We start from the raw sequence: 17,232 nt of genomic DNA, 5'->3' as shown, positions 1-17,232 counted from the left end.
TTAGTGAACAGTTCACTTTGGATAATGTCTTTTGTTGTCCCTTAGCCTGTGGCTCAAAGAGTCTTTAGCTGGTTTTTGTTTTGCAGCTGTCTACAGCTCTTATCTGCTGCCTTGTCTCTACCTCTGGTGGCTGATTGCTACAGCATAGTTCTTTCCATAGATTTCTCTACCTCAAGCTTGTGCTTCTGTGCTTTGAATTACTTTCCCTGTTGTTTTTGTTTTTATATCAGTATTCTTGGGTTCATCTCTTCTTTTGTTTTCCTACATTTAGTTTACTTCTTACTGCTCAAAATGTCTCAGTGCTTTGCAGGAAACCACTAACGTTTAAGGTGATATGAACTAATGCAAGTGTTAAATTCCTCATGATAGATTGCCTGTAATGTATTGAATTTGCTCTTTTTCTGGCATTGACTAGCAAATGCCTTGAGGTCAAAAAGTATTTTTCTTTTCTCTTGGAATTTTTTTGTGAGTGACAAATTTTCCATGAACCCTCTACAGATGTAAGTTAATTGAATAAATTAACAAAGGAACATACACTGTCAAGTTTTATAATACTTTCACCTTATTTACTTAACATGAAAAAGAAAGGTTGATTAAGGGATTCTTTTTTAACAAATGACCTTGAGGTAACATGAAATTGTTTTATTGTTTGGCTCTTAAGACATGGTAGATGATTTCCTTTTCATATTACTTTCTTTCTTCTTTTTTTTTTAACAGAGCATTTTTTTTATTTTTTATTTTTTTTTATTTCGGCATATTATGGGGGTACAGATTTTAACGTTTCAATAAATGCCTATTCCCCCCACCCCCAAAAGTCTGAGTCTCCAGCATGACCATCCCCCAGATAGTGCACATCTCACTAATTATATATGTATATACCCGCCCCCCTCCCACCTGCCCAATACCCTATTACTGTAGTACCTATGTGTCCACTTAGGTGCTGCTCAGTTAATACCAGTTTGCTGGAGAATATATCTGGTGCTTGTTTTTCCATTCTTGGGATACTTCACTTAGTAGTATGGGTTCCAGCTCTAACCAGGAGAATATAAGATGTGCTATATCACCATTGTTTCTGAGACCTGAATAGTACTCCATGGTATACATATACCACATTTTATTAATCCATTCTTGGATTGATGGGCACTTGGGCTGTTTCCACAGCCTTGCGATTATGAATTGTGCTGCTATAAACATTCGAGTGCAGGTGTCTTTTTTGTAGAGTGTCATTGGATCTTTTGGGTAGATGCCCAGTAATGGGATTGCTGGATCAAATGGTAGATCCACTTGTATTGCTTTAAGGTATCTCCATATTGCTTTCCACAGAGGTTGAACTAGTTTGCAGTCCCACCAGCAGTGTAGGAGTGTTCCTCTCTCTCCGCATCCACGCCAGCATTTATTGTTTAGGGACTTTTTGATAAAGGCCATTCTCACTGGAGTTAAGTGATATCTCATTGTGGTTTTGATTTGCATTTCCCTCATGATTAGAGATGTTGAGCATTTTTTCATATGTTTGTTGGCCATTCTTCTGTCTTCTTTAGAAAAGTTTCTGTTCAAGTCCTTTGCCCACTTTTTAATAGGGTTATTTGATTTTTTTCTTCCTGATTTTCGTGAGTTCTAAGTATATTCTAGTTATCAGTCCCTTATCGGATGCGTAGGATGCAAAAATTTTCTCCCATTCTGTAGGTTGTCTGTTTACTTTCATGACTATTTCTTTGGCTGTGCAGAAGCTTTGTAGTTTGATCATGTCCCATTTATTTATTTTTGTGCTGCTGTGATTGCCTTTGGGGACTTCTTCATAAACTCTTTGCCTAGGCTGATGTCTAGGAGAGTGTTTCCAACATTTTCCTCTAGAATTCTAATAGTTCCATACGTTAGGTTTAATCATATTACTTTCTGTCTTCTTTACTATTTGATTCTTTGTTTGGAAAACTCCAAATGTGTTGACATTCTAATCCTCTTTAATTGACCACTAAAAATATCACAGATGAGACTGAAAGTCTGTCTAACTTATTCACCATATTTCACTGTATGAAAAAAGTAGCTGGACTTTGTTTCTTTGGATACATTATTGTTAAATGTTTCTCCTCGGTGTCATGATGTCACATTTATTGTTTTTGTACATTGGAGGCTTTATCTAAATTTTCAAAACTCTGATAAAATTTATACTGATGAACTAATTTGTTGCATATATATCTGTTCTTTCCTTCTCTATTAAGGTGTGATTTGATCAATATTTTAGAAAACCTATGATTAAGCTTTTGGCATTTGTGAAAGATGTTGAATTTTTTGCCTGGAAAATTGAAATCTTTTTCTTTTTGACGTGGCAAATCAGAAATTAAAAATCAGAATTTCTATAGTTGTATCTATGATATAAGATCTGTTTTTAGCCATCAATATCTCAAATATTTAATATTCTTTAATATTTTCATTTATATATTTTTGCTTTCTTCTTTTAAAACCACTTTAAATAGGCTTTATGTGACTTGGAACCTTGCAGATAATAGCATTTATATTCCTTATCAGAGTTACCAGATGATGCAAATATTTCTCAGTATAGTCTTTCCTTTAGTATCGGAAGTTGATATGGCTTATACAACACTAGCCTTGGGAATTGTATGGATGTAGGACAGTGTGTAGAAGAAACTTGTGGTTGTATAGATGTTTCTGAAGGGCGTATTTTCCCTACCATTTGCCACTGTGCCAGCTATTGCTGAATAGTTGGTCAGCAGTAGGAGTGAGTGAATGGCTCTTTTAGAGAGCTAATCACTGCATTCAGAGAAAGTGGATCATAAAATTATTTACTACAATTACAATTAGGATGGTGATTCATAAATACATTTGAATGGCATTTTTTCTGGGGAGTTTTTTTTCCTCCTGAGCAAAAGCATCTTAGACTAAATCAAATTTTTGCCATTATTATCCCCATCATCCTCATCATTTTTACCACCACCATCAGCAGCAGCATCCAGATATGTTCATGGAACTTTATTTTTTATTGGAAAAATACAGTAATGATTGCTCTTTATAAATGTTTTCCTGTCTTTTTAAGCTTTCTTTGAGCAAAGTAAAGATTCAAGAAAGAATATAGTCTAACACAAAATACTGGATAACTTCTGTTATTGAATTTTAAATTTGATAGGGTAAAAAAAATAATACTATCATTAAGAAAAAATTTACTTCATCCAAAAAACTTTTTTCCATAGATTGGAAGGGTTTAATTAGATTTTAATGCTTAAAAACTTGAGCCCTGCTATTAATTTCATTAAAGCGAACTTACGTTAGAGCAATGTGGAAGGAAAAGGTGTGGTATAAATACTTTAATATTCTGACAAAGGGACTTTATGAATGTATAACTCTTGTATAGCCAGCTTTTAAATACAATACAATCTTCAAAAACAAGTTCTCAATAGGTTCAGTTGAAAAATTCCTCTGATCATACTTAGTATTTCTTTAATGATCATTAAGAACTTGATATCTTTCAAAATCTTGAAGTCCATCATTGTGAGTATCAGTTGTCAGAGCATAATATACTAAAGGGGTATACATTTGAAATGAGATATCCTGTGAATTGTTTTGAAAGGTTCCCTAATATTAGCTTGGTTGACATTATCAATAAGTTTAGGGGAAAGTATATCATTTGTGCTTTCTAAGATTTGGATAAATCCTATTTATTTGCACTATTTTAGCAATTTTACATTATGTTTCTTAAGAAATAATTTAGGAATTGTTATCGCAATCTTATGTCTAAATATTTTTAAGTTAACCACTAGTGTGAGACTGGAAGATTTAATCTAAACCACTAGTGTGAGACTGGAAGATTTAATCTAAAGATTGAATCAAATTAATCTACAATAACATATTATTAAATTATAGAAGATATGTGTCTTGAAACCAGATGGCTTAAAGGAGTCTGCACTAGGCTTGCTCTAGGAGGCCTTGGACACAATATTGACTTAATTTGGGGTTGAGCTCACCTTACTTGCAGGCCTCCATATGACACCTTCACCACTAACATGTGTGTACTTGCTTGGGTTAGGAGTATGTTTAACTTTTAGGCCTTTAATGCCTTTATTTGACTGACATTCTGACCTTTCCTGTATTTCCAGACTTCACATTGGGTTTATTTACATGATTGTAAACAAGAGATAATCCTAGCATTGTATTCCCACCTATTTCTTTATAGGTGATCATCATATAATACTATGATGATACTGTCATAGAATTTTAATGCCAGAAAGGTTATGATTATATTTATATTTTTCAAGAGTATTTTTGTTTTAAAATTTTTTATTTTTAATAGATGGGAATGATAAATATTAAGTTAAATATCAAAATCTATAGTTACATTGAGCTTTTAGATATTTAGCATATGTTGCTAAGTCTTAGTCATACAATAAATAGAATAGTTACATAGAGAGATTTTTTCCTCTGATTTCTCATCCTTTTAAGCCATAAAATAACTCTTAGACATATTAGCTGTGAAACTGAAAAAAAATTACTGCCAAGTTGACATTAAGTTAAAATCTTTTGTTTGTATGGTAGACAGAATAATGATTCCTCAAAGATTCCCACATCCAAATCCCTGGAACCTGTGAACATGTTATATTACATGAAAGGGGGAGATTAAGGTTGATAATCAGATGATCATTGGTTGGTGAGATTATTCTGAACTACTCTGGTACAAAGATCTTTGTACATGTAATAGGGAAACAAGAGAGTCAGTGTCCAAATCAGAGAGAAATTTGAAGATGATGCACTGCTGGCTATGAAGGTAGAGGAAGGGACCATGAACCAAGATATGCAAGCTAAAGAAGCCAAGGAAATGGATTCTTTCCTAGAGGCTCCAGAAGGAATACAGGTCATGCTATTGAACTGTTTGAATTCCTTATGCATTTTGTATAGTAACCCCTTATCAGATATATGGTTTGCAAATTTTTTCTTCCATTCCATTGCCTTTTCATTCTTTTGTTTCCTGTGAAACAAACTAAAAAAAACAAACTAAAAAGAAACTTTTTAGTTTGATATAATACCATTTATCTATTTTTGCTTTTGTCTGTGCTTTGGTGTTATATACAAAACTTGTGCTTTTGGTGTTATATACAGAAATTTTGCTCAGATCAATGTCAAGAAGCTTTTTCCCTATGTTTCCTTCTAGAAGTTTTACATTTTAAGGTCTTACATTTAAGTGTTTACTCAATTTTTGTTTGTGTGTGGTGTGAGATAAGGTCCAGTTCATTCTTCTACATGCGTATATCCAGTTTTCCCAACACCATTTATTGAAGAGACCGTCCTTTCTCCACTTTTTATTCTTGGCTCCATTATGGAAAATAGGTTGACCATTATTTATGGGCCCTCTATTCTATTCCATTGGTCTATATGTGATTTTTTTATGCCAGTACCATACTGTTTTGATTACCAAAGCTTTGTGTATAGTTTGAAATCAGGAAATGTTATACAGCCAGCTTTGTTCTTCTTGCTTAAGATTGTTTTGGGGCATTTGGGGATTTCAAATGAATTGTAGGATTTTTTTAAAGAATGCCATTGGGATTTGATAGGGATTGCATTGAATATGATCTGTAGATCACATTGGGTAGTATAGACATTTTAACAATATTAACTTTTCCTATCTATGAACATGGAATATCTTTCCATTTATCTGTGTCTTTTAACATTTACTTTATCAATGTTTTGTAATTTTCAGTGTACAAGTCTTTCACCTCTTTGGGAAAGTTTATTTCTAAGTATTATTTTTGTTGTTATTATGAATGGAATTGTTTTCTTAATTTACTTTTTGGATTATTTGTTGTGTACAGAAGTAAGTTATAGATTTTTTGAATGTTAATTTTGTATCCTGTAACACTACTGAGTTTGTTAGGTCTCACAGTGTCTTTGTTGAATCTTTAGGGTTTTCTACATATGTATGATATCTGCAAACAGATGATTTTACTTTTTCCATTCCAATTTGGATGCCTTTTATTTCTTTTTCTTTTTTAATTGTCTTGGCTAGGACTTCCAGGACTGTGTTGAAAAGAAGTGGTAAGAGGGGGCATCCTTGCCTTGTACCAGATCTAGAGGGAAAGCTTTCAGTTCTTCTGTCTTAATTATGATGTTAGCTGTGGGCTTTTCATGCACGGCCTTTATTATGTTAAGATAAGATCATTCTATACCTATTCTGTTGAGAATTTTAATCATGAATTGGGTCTCAAAAAGTTTGTCAAATGCCTTTTCTGCCTCTATTGAGATAATTGGGGTTTTTTTCTCTTGTTTTCCTTTGTATCACATTTATTGATTTGCATATGTTTAACCATCCTTGCATCCCTGGGATAAATGACACTTGGTCAAGGTGTATGATCCTTTTAATGTGCTGTTGAATTTGCTTTGCTAGCACTTTACTGATGATTTTTGTATCTATGGTTATCAAGAATAATATCCTGTAGTTTTCTTTTCTTATAGAATCTTTTCCTGGTTTTGGTATTAAGGTGATCCTGACCTCATAAAATGAGGAAGTGTTCTCTCTTCTATTTTTAGGAAGAGTTTCAGAATGGTATTAATTCTTCTTTGAACGTTTGGTAGAATTCACCCGTGAAGCCATCAGGTTCTTTCTTGGGAGACGTTTGATTATGGATTGAATCTCCTTGTTTGTTATTGGTCTGTTCAGGCTTTATATTTCTTCCTGATTCAGTTTTGATAAGTTGTATGTTTCTAGGACTTTATCCTTTTTTTTTAGGTTTATCCAGTTTGTTGAAATATAATTGTCTATAATAATCCCTTATGTTCCATTTTTTGTCTGAGGCATCTGTTTTAATGTATCCTCTTTCATTTCTGATTTTATTTATTTGAGTCTTCTTTCTCCTTTTCTTAGTCTAGCTAAGGGTTTGTCATTTTTTTTTTTTTTGTCTTTTTGAAAAAAACGACTTTTGGGTTAGTTGAATTTTTTCTATTATTTCCTTGTTCTCTGTTTCTTTCTTTATTTATTTTTTGCTATAATCTTTATTATTTTCTTCCTTCTTCTAATTTTGGGCTTAATTCGTTCTTGTCAGTGGACTTTAATACCTCACTTACAATAATGGATAGAATATCCAGACAGAAATATCGGTAGAGAAACAGCTGACTTGAACAAAACTGTAGACAAAGTGCATTTAGCTGACATAACTAATGTCAGCTAGTGGCTGACATTAACTCAATGGCATAAGAATACACATTCTTCTCAAGAATATATGGAATATTCTCCAGGATAAATCATATTTTTTAAATCACAAAACAAGTTTTAACTATTTTAGGAGGTCAAAATCATTCTAGGTATTTTTTTCTGACCATAATGAAATGAAACTAGAATTCAACAACATTAAATAAAATGGGAAAATTTACAAATATGTGGAAACTGAACAACACACTCTTGAACCACCTTTGGGTCAAAGGGGAAATCAAAAGGAATTTCAGCATATGTCAAAGCAATTAAAAATGAAAACAGATTTTACCAAAACCTATGGGATGCTGTAAAAGCAGTAATAAGGAATTTTATAGGGATAAATGCCGTACATTTTTTAAAAACAGATTTCACATAAACAAGTGTTTTTAGCACACAGATTAATAGCTTAAATTAGAATCCCCAAACTTTTATTTACTAGATGAGACCCTAGACAAGTTAACCACCAAGTTTCACATCTGTAAAATGGTAATAATAAATGCAACCGCTTCATAGGGCTATTGGGAATTTTCAATGAGAAAATGCAAACGAAGTTCTTAGCATAATATCTGCCATCATTATAAGCACTTAGTGTTTTTCATTGTTACTTAGTATGCCCAGCACAATGCTGAGGTCATAATAGCAGCACAAAGAGGTATTTTTAACTGAAAATAAAACAATAAAAATAAGTGATAAGTTAGGTTTCATATACCCCCATACAGTTATTTACCATCAGCTGATTTCCTTAGCTGCTGCTCTTACTGATGTCATGACATTCCTGAAGTGATTCCAGGTATCAGGTAGTACTTGGGTACATCTCTTGGTGTCACTATTTTCCCATAGCCACAGCTTCCCGGTGACTGATAGACTTAGTAGGGCATTGTGGATTTTTTTCTTTCTATTTTAATTTTGGAAAATATGAATAACTACTTGTATGTGATAGTTTTACTTACTCTTTGCTCCAATTGTTTAATGTAGAACTGTGTTATTTGTATCTCTAATCTAGAATTTTATACTTGATTCCCCCCTAGTTTGTCATTTTTCTTAGATCACATGATTTTTGCTTACATCGTTTCAGGCAGTTTATGGATAAATCTGGAGATGGGGTTTATAAAATCAGATTTTTTTCCACCAGAGTGCATTCCTTAGTTGTATCTTCAAACTTCATACCATAATTATATTGGCCAGTCAGTAAAACATATTGACTTTTTTTGTTATATATTTCTCTGCTGTGAATTAGGACATCATTTCAGTAGTAAAACAGGTTTTTGTTCCTGTGTTGACTTTCCCAAAAAGCCTTATCTAAGATTTTTATTTTTGTCATAGGTGTTTATCAGTTACTTATAGTTTGTCTCAAGGATTTTTAAGGCTACTCCCAGTCTTCTTTGTTTTAGGATATTCCTTGGGAAATATAAGTAAAGTCTAAGGTTAATGTTCCATGACCCATTTCATCCTTGTGCAGAGCTGCAAGAGAGAGAGAGGAGAGAAAGCGAGAGGGAAAGGGAAGAAGGAAGGGAGGGAGGGAGGATGGAAATAAAGAAAAGATAGAGCTAATGTTCCTGCATTTTTATTCTAATTTGATAATCACTTACTGAAATAGTTGGATCATAAGCTAAATTCTTAGTATTCCCTTGATCACTGCGTAGGTATATAAATCAAACATTTCCTGGATTTTCAAAATGGTGTTTAACGTTCATTGCTCTTGCGGACAAAGGAGGACTAGACAGAACTTTGTTCAATTTACTTTCAAAGCATATTAAACATTTCAGTATCTCTTCCTAAAATAATTAATAGCAATCTACCTTCATATTATAGTTCATAGTTTGTAAAGCACTTTCACATGGAGCTTATTTGTTCTGACAAAAACTGTGTCATGGTTATTATTACTATCTTCAGTTTATAGATGAAAAAATTGAGGTCAGGCAGGTTAAAGAACTCATTGAATGTCCTTAACCAGTAATAGAAGACCTAGATCTCATACGTAGGTATATGACCACAATTTTTTTTCTCTTTCTACCATATTATATTTCCATCAATATATTTTGAAATGTTCTATATATTCTTTCCTCTAAATGCAAAAGAAATAAACTGACTTTAGTTTATGGGTTAAAAAATATCCATTGGAAATAAAAGACCTTAGTAATATTTCTGTTTCAAAGGAGAATATTTACAGTTGCTTGGAAGTTGCTGTACTTTATTCTGTGCAAAGATTTATGTTTATAGAGGCAAAAAGAACAAAAAGTTCTATGATACAATGTAAGATCACCTGTTCCTTATTTTTTTTATTGGCAATAAATAACAGTCTGTTGGAAATTTTCTAATTGCATATAAAGCCATGTAACTTTAGTTTCTAACTGAATGTAAGTTATGTGGTTTTGCTTGTGTCTACATAAAAAATAAAAATATCTTCCTCCCTGTCTTAACAAGTATTGTGAAATAAATTTTAAATTTTTTAGAAGCTTTAACAATGAGATTTTGAAGCTATCATATTTTAGGTTATTTTCCCCATTGAGTTCAAAATCTCCTTTAAGTACCCCCAAAGATTCAAAAATCTTAAATTATACCTATCAAATGTGAGACTCGGAAAAAGAAAACATTTCTGTGAACATGAAATTGCTTCTCATTTATTCATAGGCAATAATGGTTTTAAAGCAGAACGTTTCACTTTAAGTGTACAGTGACTACCCATTAGCAAATTTAATTGTTTTCCCCTGGTACTCTTCCTGTACCTCACATGCATTGGCCTCCTTTTGTGCTAGGTACTCTCATAGAGAGTACCTGGATATACTGTAGTGGACCAATGAGACAATGTCCCTGCCAAAAGGAAATAATAATTCACATAGACATTGAATAAATGAACATATAATCAAAAATGACATAACATGTATGAAAGAAGAAATGAACAGGGTGGAATGAGAGAAAATAAAAGGTAAAACCTAATTTAGATTGTTGAAACACAAGATCTAATGCAGGAAGTGGCTTTTAAATAGGATAAGAGGGAGTTAGGTAGGTAAACATTTGTAAGATCTTTTGAGACAGTGATCATATCATATATGCCTGAGCCAGGATGTATTTGAATACTTGAAAGAGGAGGCACTGTGCTCAAGTTCAGAGAGAGAAGGGTAAAGAATGGTATAATCAGTTTGGAAAAATATAGACTGTGATGAATTGGTAGGTGCCTACCATATTAGTTTTCTATGGAAACTATAACAAATTACCACAAACTTCGTGGTTCAAAATAACAAAAATGTGTTCTCTCACAGTTCTGAGGTCAGAAATCGTAAAGGTATAGACAGCCACACTGCCTCCTGAGCTCATGGGGAGAATTTTCCTTGCCTCTTACAGCTTCTGGGGGCTGCTGGCATTTCTTTGCTTGTGGCTGCATCTCTCTCTGCTCCACCTTCACATCATCTTCTTTACCATGTGTCTAATCTTCCTTGGCTTCTGTCTTAAAGAGATTTGTGATGACATTTAGAGACCACATGTATAATTCAGGATTATCTCTTCATCTTAAGGTTCTTAATCATCTTTGCAAAGAAACTTTTTCTAAGTAAAGTGGTAACAATCACAGGTTCTAGGGACTTGATGTGGGTATCTTTTGGGGAACATATATTTTGCCTACTGTACCTACCCAGTATTTATTTTCACTCTTAGCCTTCTATGCTTTTCTTCGCATAGGCCATGTACTGTCCCCATAGCTCCTTGGTCTAAGGATAATCCTAATCTCATCTCCCTTGCCCAGGAATAGAAATATGGTGTATTCCAGACTAATGAAGCCCCTGCAGAGGCTTCCTCCAGACTTCTGTGAGAGTTTCTCTGTATTTTCTGGGAGATTCTGACAGACAATTCTTTCTCTTCCTCTGCATTCTGTCTTGTGATGATGTACAGCTGGACCTCTTACAGTTAACTTGCCGCTATCTTAAGGGTTAAGCAACTACATAAAGGAGTATAAAACCCAGAGAATTACAGTAAATCCAACCCAGAGCCAGGTTAAGTCATCCCTAAAGCCTATTCAACTTCTGAATTTCCAATAATATGAGTCAGTGCATATTGTTTGCATTTAAGGTGATTTGAATTGGGTTTTCTACAGCTTGTAGCACAAAACCTTAACTGCCTAGCCCTAGGCCATGGCATGGAGTTTGGGTTTTATTTGATATGACATGATAAATCATTGATTATTTTAGGGTTTAAAACCTCAGTTTGGACAGCATCAGGATAATTTATTAGCGACAGATAAGTAGAAAAACAATTTGGGTTATGTTCAGATGAGCATGGATAGTAGCTTCCCTGGGTATTATAAGTAGAAATGGAGATAGCTGTACATATTTACAATATACCAAGGGAAGTATATAGTGGCAGACTTTTCATTAAAGTTGATAGATTGAGAACATACATCTAATCTGGCTCCTACCTTAAGATAATAATTGTTTAAAGGCATAAATATATGGGGAAAAAGGGGGACTGGACAATAGCAATGAAATATTAGAAGATGAAAAGGACTTGGACAATTGGTAAATGCAGATCCAAGAAAACAGAACCATAAAGGAGAATTTGAGCCAATTTAATCTGCACAGTAGAATCTTCCAAGGACTCAGAAATTAGCTACTAGTTACCTATGGAAAAGAGAATGGAGGCCAGGTGCTAGAATATAAAATAAGGAGGTTTGGTCAGAATTGTGCTTTGTAATCACTTGGGAACCTTAGAAATTTTACCTCACGTGGCAGGGGAATTGCCTTCCCACAACCAGAAAAAGAGTGAAGATTTATTCTCTGGAAGTAAAAATATATATATATAATTGACCATATCAAGAGGAAATATCTGAATGTACTGATATCAAATGTTCCCTAAAGAAATACAGCAGCTAGATCACCCTACACTAGTGCTTACAGTGCACTTACCCCACTCACAAACCAAGAGTTTCTAGTCAGCTTTTAGTCCTTGCTTTTAAATGTAAGCATACAATAAGAATTATTATATTTCTGGGGAAAAAAATCTAAAATGAAAATCATTCTGAAAATAACATGGAGGAACCAGAGAGCAGGAAGAGATGAAAAAACTTAAATTTGAGATACATACATGTTTGTGTATGTGTGTGTATTTTAAGATTGTCAGAAAGATAAGAGCATGTTTTGTAACCATAAATAAAGTGGTACTTTGAATTTTTCAAGGAATTTTAGAAAAACTCCTTAAAATTAAAAATGTCATGAAAACACCTAATTTATATAAAAGTTTGAAAAGGTAGGAAAATCTCCCAGAAAGAAGAGGAAAAATAAAATAGAAAATATGAGACCAAAAGAAAGAAAATTAGAGGTCTTAATGTAAAGTACAACATTTGAATAATAGGAGTTCCAGAGAGAGGGGACAGAGAAAACAGGAGGAAAACATCTAACACATACGTTAAGAGATTTCCTAAAAATTTAATAAAAATTCAGTCAAAACCTGCATTTTTAGATTGAAAGCATTTTAGATTGAAGTGCCCAATACTTGGATGAAAACAGATTTATCGAACACTAAAGCCATCACTGTGAAATTCCAGAATACTGAAACAAGGAAAAGACTCCATATTGTCTTAGAAGAGAAAAACAACTACTGTAGTTCTCAAGCAAAATATCAGGAATACAAATAAGATTTTTGAAAGCTACCGTGAAAGAGTTGGGAACCATGGAAGCTTCCCAAATATTTTTCAAGAAATTTATTTCCCACCCACTTTTGTAAATGGTCAAACTATAAGGAACGTATAAGAGTATTTTGAATGTATTTTCAGGCATGCGATGTCTCAGAATATACCTCCCATGCACATTTTCTCAGGGTGTTACTGGATAATCTCCAATAAAATGAGCTATTAATAAACCAAGACAAAAAGCATGAGATATAGGAAACTGAAGAAACAGCATAGATGATGCTGAAAAAATATTTCAGGATAATAGCTGTACTCTAGACCCAGAGAGCAACCATTCTTGGATTGGAGCAAAACAAGATTTCAGGAATTAAGAAAATGAAATTGATAGAATAAGTAGTATATATGAATATCTTGAGGGCAGATTGAGAGGATTGGTATTTGGAGGTGAATTTTATTAAGTATATAAATAAGCCAATGAAAAAAATGAGATGATTTTAGCAGCAGGAAAAATGCACAGAAAAGTAAAAAATATGCAGTATTTTACCTGGTTTGTCTATGTGTAGTATTTATGTAGTTATAATAACCTAAATATCGAGTAGTGATCTAGTCAAAATTATGGATGAATGTGTGTCAGGAAAGAGAGAAAGGGAGAAAGAGGAAGGGTGGGAAGGAGAGAAGAGAAGGGACATGAGTGCAGGTCAAAAAAAGTTAAATCATAAGTGTCCATAGTGGCAAATCAATATTTTTTAATGTTATTTAGAATAATGCAGGTAAATACCAAAAGAATCAAATAGAAGAATTTCAAATTAGAGTGATAGTGGAAAGGGGTAGGATACCACTATATGTGGAATAAATTCTGTAAAACCATCTTACAGAATATGTCTTAAAACTTTAATTCAAATAAAAAAAAAACATTGTCAGGATAAGAATCTAAAGGATTTGAGTATAGATTCCATATGGGGGTGAGGGAGAAGTGAGCACCAACAGTATTCCTAGTTTCTGGTCATTAACAGCTGGGTGCAGTGAGATGCCATGTACAGATACGAGGAAGAATGGGCTGGGGGAAGGGAACGGAGTTCAGATTCCCTTTCAGACATACTATGTTTTATGATGATTGTGAGATGACTGTATGGCAGATAAGCAAGGCAGTGGCTTCATCAATCTGGAGCTGAAAGGAAAGAACTGGCCTGAAGATAAATTTAGTCTTTGTCATTATATAAAGTTTTTTTTAAAGCTATGGACAATCAAATCACAAACAGAAAGTGAGGAGGGCCTGCTACTGAGCCCTGAAGAGTGCCAGCATTTAGTGGACAGGTGGAGATGAAGAAGCCAGCAAGGAAGTTTAAATATTAGAGGACTGAGCAATAGGGGGAAAATTAGGAAAGTATTGTCACAGAAGCCAACAGAAGGCAGTATTTCAAAAAGAAGGGAATAGTTGGCCTTGCTGCATGTTACTCAGAGGTTCAATAAGGTAAGAACTGAAAGGTGTCTCAAGTCATAAGCTTTTCGTACTATTAATATGTATTGTGATACTAGGTAGTTTAATACTATTGTCATAAATTTGCTGAAGATATTTTCAAATCTTAATGTGCTGATGGGCATATTATTACTTGCATATAAGCACCTCATTTTCTAAGTTAATGCTGGGGGAACACAGATAAGCAAAATAATATAAAATTCTAATGTTCTTTCAAAATACTTTGTTATCATATTTGTTTTTTTATATCTGAAAATTTACTTTTAAGTTAAGCATTTTATTTACACAGTAATTTGGCTGAGTATAAAATTTTATGATAAAAATTTAGAAAAATTTTATTTTGAAATAATTATAGATTCACAGGAAGTTGCAAAAAATGTACAAGAATATCCTGTGTCCCTTTCACCCAGTGTTTTCCTATGGCAATGTCTTTCATAAGTATAGTATAATATCAAACCAGGAAATTGATATTGGCACAATCTATAAATCTCATTCAGATTTTGACAGTTTTATATGCACTTGTGTGAGAGAGAGAGAGGCAGAGAAAGAGAGAAGTTCTATGCAATAGTATCGCATGGGTAGATTCAAGCAACCACCACCATAATTAAGCTATAGAACTAGTGTTTCACCACCACAAGAATCCCTTATGCTAACTCCTTATTACACCCAACCTGTCTCCACTATCCCTAATCTCTGGCAAATGAGCCTTTTTATTGTTCTTTTTGTGGAAAAATGTTATGACATTTTTACCAGAACTGTATTTTAATTGTTATTAATAATTTGCCCCGTTTTCAGTTTTTCATCCTTCTGTTATCTGTGTCAAAATGCTATTTCATCGCCCTTTATTTCTATACTTTAATTCAGAAACTCTTAGAAACAAACAGCAGAAGTTCATGATATCAAAATGGCTATAGCTGTTCATGTTCATCTGGAGAATTCTGAACACTTTAAAAACACTATTTTACCCTGATGAGTAAACCTCTGTGATTGTCTTGAGATGGCACGGTAGTTTTCTGAAATTACTGGGAATGCCTGCAAGTCAGAATTTTAGTTAGCAGTCATCTAATAGGGATGTGTACTAGAAAATAATAGATATCTTAGAGAAGTTGCAAGGAATAGATGGATACTCCTTTAGACCAATTTAAGAAAAAGCAGGGTATCATAAGGATGAAGGCAGACTGGTTAGAAGGCTGGCCACAGGCAGCTGTAGGGACAGGCTACTTTTTTGGTCCTCTCATGTTTTGTGGGTAGTAAACTACTAATTAATCTGTTTATCTGTTCTCTATATCATGACCCTTTAATTCCCCCATTCTTAAAACTAAGGGCCTAGCACAGTCCTGAATATTTTATAGTATAAAATAATTCTAATATAGTCTTATTGACTTAACTAGTTGACCTGATGATTTAGTAGCTAATGTCCCTTCTGTTAAAAATGTATGTCAAGATCATCATGCCAACATCACCAGATATGCTCCAGTATGCCACATATGTGAAGATTAATATTTATAAATCAAATTTACTCTTAAGATAAAACATGGTAAAATTAATCCGAAACTAATATATTTACTGATATTTCATCATATGATAATTAGGGATTGTTTTTATAGAGCTAAATGGACATTTGCTTCCCTCTTATGTTATTTTTCTAATGCCTGTGATCTGTCTACATTGGTATAGATTCCCCAAATATTGTGTGTTCTTCTCCACAGAATGTGAATGCTTGATCTTATATACATTCAAACTTTGTTACTCAAAACATGCCCCAGGGACCAGCCATGTTGGCATCACCTGGGAGCTTATTACAAATATCGAATCTCAAGCCCCATCCCAGATCTGTGGAAGCCAATTCTGCATTTTAATAAGATCCTCAGATAATTCATATACACATTAAATTTTGAGAAACAATGCATTAAAAGACAGATTTTGATTCTAATTCCTTGCTCATTGTGTTATACATTATTGGGTTCTTGCTATGTGCTTTGGGTATGTTATTTCATTTAATCCTTATAACCCTGGAAAGGTATTTGATTATCCCTATTTTACAGATGAGGAAACTGAGGCATAAGGAGGTGAAATAACTTTCCCATAAGCCCCACTAAGCATACCCTTGCTCTCACCCAGCCAGGCTTACTCAAAAAGCTTTGTTCTGAACACAGTTGTTACTATGTTCCTTATTTCCAGCCTTCCAGACCCTAAATAGCCCAAGGCCCAATACTCTACCAATGCCTGTCCTCTAATCTCCAAGAATTCTTTTTTCTCCATCCCCTAACTCAGTAAGTTTGACTTTCTTTGTTTTTTTGTTTTGTTTTTTTTTTGAAACTTTCATAAAAATTTTATTTACTACAAGCCCTCCACCCAAGCCAAGTCAATCTTTTTCTTATGGTCATGAAAGCCAGTAAACAAATAGATATGAAAAGGTGTTTATCTTCTCCCAGGGACTATTTCTTGATATTCCAAAACAGCTTTGATACATATCCTCCATACTCTATTATATTAATCAGAAATCCTAAATTATGCCTACTTTATATATCAGCTAGGGAAATGTATTTTATTCATCTCTCACAATTATTTTCTTATTCACAGAAAATTAATTGATTTTAAGCAAAATTATCATTAGTAGTATTCCAAAAAATTGCAGTTAAGAGAAAAAAACAAAGAAATGTCTAGAATAACAGCAATGAAATCTCATCTTTGAGGAAATAATATCAGTTATTGGGGAAGGAAGTAATTTTGAAAGCCTCCTGGTCCTTGAGTTTTCTTCTAATTGTATTTTTGATAAGAATATTCACCTTCCCTCTCCCCCGTCTCTGACATGGTTACCTACAAAGGTTTTAGTGCCCAATGTGTGGAATGTTTGCCTGTTGTGTGTCAGCTCTGAGGAGGCACGTGTCATTGGGATTGAGAATAGAGAAAAGGAAATTCTATGAATATAGTCTTAATTCTGCCATT

General features: G+C 33.6%; 1 protein-coding gene across 1 annotated transcript in view; it reads left to right on the top strand.

The window, feature by feature from the left end:
• The window catches only part of MEI4 (meiotic double-stranded break formation protein 4), a 143,308-nt gene that overhangs the window by 32,074 nt on the left and 94,002 nt on the right, over positions 1-17,232 (top strand). The window lies entirely within an intron of this gene.

Source organism: Microcebus murinus, chromosome 5, assembly GCF_040939455.1.
Source record: "Microcebus murinus isolate Inina chromosome 5, M.murinus_Inina_mat1.0, whole genome shotgun sequence".
Classification (NCBI taxonomy): Eukaryota; Metazoa; Chordata; class Mammalia; order Primates; family Cheirogaleidae; genus Microcebus; species Microcebus murinus.
The sequence above is the reverse complement of the archived record's forward strand: the minus strand, read 5'-3'. Positions and strand labels throughout refer to the sequence as shown.